The sequence below is a fragment of the Ostrinia furnacalis genome, unplaced genomic scaffold (assembly GCF_004193835.3).
Source record: "Ostrinia furnacalis isolate ACB-3 unplaced genomic scaffold, ASM419383v2 OfSCF0863, whole genome shotgun sequence".
Lineage (NCBI taxonomy): Eukaryota > Metazoa > Arthropoda > Insecta > Lepidoptera > Crambidae > Ostrinia > Ostrinia furnacalis.
Genome location: NW_021131102.1, coordinates 78,024 through 81,284, shown reverse-complemented (window position 1 = coordinate 81,284; position 3,261 = coordinate 78,024). Strand labels below are relative to the sequence as shown.

At 37.9% G+C, this 3,261-nt stretch overlaps 1 long non-coding RNA gene across 1 annotated transcript; it reads left to right on the top strand.

Annotated features, from left to right (window-relative positions):
• Positions 1–1,078: 1,078 nt before the first annotated feature.
• Positions 1,079–2,837, top strand: LOC114350309 (uncharacterized). Its single transcript, XR_003655694.1, has 2 exons — positions 1,079–1,851; positions 2,646–2,837. It is a non-coding gene; the product is annotated as an uncharacterized LOC114350309 (long non-coding RNA).
• Positions 2,838–3,261: the final 424 nt, after the last annotated feature.

The window sequence follows — 3,261 nt, the reverse complement described above, 5'->3', positions numbered from 1 at the left end:
AAAACCTTTCTAGATGGCAATTACGTCTAAGTTATTCATTTCTGTTGATATGACTTTACAAATATCACATCGCTGCTTGTGCAGAGCTGCCATTTATCAACGATATTATTTTTCTATCTATCAAGTGAGAATCAGTTATTACGAGATTGTTTTGCTTCCAGAATTTTATTACGATCTATTAAATTTTCAATTTCCGCGTCCATTAAGTTTTTGTCATTGTTAACATTAAAATAGGTCGACAATAATTAAATGCAGCTTATTTTGAATAAAAAAAATAGGTCTCCTTCATAAAAGACAATGCCGGAAATTGGCGTCTTTTTTTTTTCGCGCGGCCATCGACCAAACCTTGTTTTTTGATTACAAAATAGTGTAATAAACCAAACTTACTATGACATGTATACCCCTAAACTCAGTCTGAACTGAGTTACGAGCATTAGAAGTTTGATGATTTTACATNCATGGTATCATAACTGTAAAAGTGTCAGAATCCGATGTTGAATCCAATGCCAGTTGAAGTGTGAGAAACATATATCAACCTAGTATAGTTGCCAGTCTCTCATAATCTATGCCAATGAGGGTTTTCGCGATTGAAAAATCCGCCAGATGGCAATACGTAGACGTGAGGTCCAAATGCTGCATGATTGGTTATTTTTGACATGACATTGACAGCAGTGCCGTAACTAGCCTTTTATGCGCCCGGTGCGAGCTTTCAAAACTGCGCCCTTGAATAATGCTTGGTCTGGTCATTTCTGCGCCCCTCCAGGGTCTGCGCCCTGTGCCTGGGCACCGCTGGCACCGCCCTAGTTACGGCACTGATTGACAGATATCCACCAATCATGCAGCATTTGGACCTCGTGTCTACGTATTGCCATCTCGCGGATTTTTCAATCGCGAAAACCCTCATTCATAGCACATTAATAATAGACCAATGAAGTTTTATAGATTGTGAAAGAGAAGATAAAGATTTTATTAAAATCTTGCCACGAAGTAGTTTTTCAGTAGAAACCAGGATTGGATAATCGCTACAGGCAAGTATCAGAACATTTTATAAATATTTTTAATCGATTATATCTATGACCCTTTAGGTCTCCTAGGCCCTGTTGTCATAATTTCTAAGATCATTTTACAAAAGCTGTGGCTATGTAAAATCGACTGGGATGACCTAGTACCGAGTGACGTCACAGAAAAATTCCATAAATTCATAGATTCGATTCAAAAACATTTACACGACATTAAAATTCCACGATGTGTTAGGGCAGCTCACACTCATCGTACGGAACTACATATTTTTTCAGACGCATCACAAGATGCATACGGCGCTTGTGCATATATTCGTACAATAGATGAGAATTCAGTAGTCTCGCTTAATCTACTATGTGCAAAAAGTAAGGTTGCTCCCTTGAAAACGATCAGTATCCCAAAATTAGAACTTTGTGGTGCTTTAATTGGTGCGAGATTGTACAAAAAGATTGTTGAGTCACTTAGATTAAAATTCGATTCTGTTTGCTTTTGGACGGACTCAACAATCGTGATGGGGTGGTTACGTATGTCTCCACATTTATTAAAAACTTTTGTACAAAATCGAATAACAGAAGTAAACGAGTTGACAGGCGATTCACTGTGGTTGCATATAGACGGCGATAAAAACCCAGCCGATCTAGTGTCAAGGGGCCTTTACATCGATGCACTAAAGAACAATAACCTGTGGTGGCACGGGCCTACCTTTTTACATTGTGCAGACTGGTCAAGGGATACTCAAGCGATACCTATCCGTGAAGATCTACCAGAGTTAAAACTTAAAATAGTTAGTGCAGTTTGTACAAATGCAGATAGCTTATTCGACTTCAAAAGGTTTTCACAGTTTAATATGACCCTTTAGGTCTCCTAGGCCCTGTTGTCATAATTTCTAAGATCATTTTACAAAAGCTGTGGCTATGTAAAATCGACTGGGATGACCTAGTACCGAGTGACGTCACAGAAAAATTCCATAAATTCATAGATTCGATTCAAAAACATTTACACGACATTAAAATTCCACGATGTGTTAGGGCAGCTCACACTCATCGTACGGAACTACATATTTTTTCAGACGCATCACAAGATGCATACGGCGCTTGTGCATATATTCGTACAATAGATGAGAATTCAGTAGTCTCGCTTAATCTACTATGTGCAAAAAGTAAGGTTGCTCCCTTGAAAACGATCAGTATCCCAAAATTAGAACTTTGTGGTGCTTTAATTGGTGCGAGATTGTACAAAAAGATTGTTGAGTCACTTAGATTAAAATTCGATTCTGTTTGCTTTTGGACGGACTCAACAATCGTGATGGGGTGGTTACGTATGTCCCCACATTTATTAAAAACTTTTGTACAAAATCGAATAACAGAAGTAAACGAGTTGACAGGCGATTCACTGTGGTTGCATATAGACGGCGATAAAAACCCAGCCGATCTAGTGTCAAGGGGCCTTTACATCGATGCACTAAAGAACAATAACCTGTGGTGGCACGGGCCTACCTTTTTACATTGTGCAGACTGGTCAAGGGATACTCAAGCGATACCTATCCGTGAAGATCTACCAGAGTTAAAACTTAAAATAGTTAGTGCAGTTTGTACAAATGCAGATAGCTTATTCGACTTCAAAAGGTTTTCACAGTTTAATAGATTGAAGCGGACTGGAGCGTACCTACTGAGGTTCATTCACAATACACGCAATAAGCAGGCGCGACGCACCGGTCCCTTATCAGTCGCCGAGTTACACGATGCAGAAATTGTTGTGACACGCTGCGCGCAAGCCCAGATGTTTCCGACTGTATACAACAACTTATTAAACGAAATACCACTAACAAAATGTAAAGAAGCGAATGGTATTTTAAGTTTAAATGTATTTCTTGACGATAATAAATTAATTCGTTTTTTTTTATTTTAAAGTCCAAAATGACAATGTTCCGAAGATTTCCGAAATGCGACACTTGGTGATAACATAGCTTATATGTTGCATTACATAATACAAAAGTCAATGTCTTAAGAAAGCTTAAGAATAACGAATAAAATAAAAATAAATGTTGAGCTCCATACAAAAAAAAAGGAAATTGTCAATAACTTATTAAATAATAACTTTATCAAGAAACGTTACATAACATAAAATATTCCTTTTTGGTAAAGGAACACATTGGCATATTTATTTTTTCAAAATTCGGCACTTGATTTTTGAGCGACGCTAAGTCTATGAAGCTCTAATAACAGCCCACCGTGCGGCTGG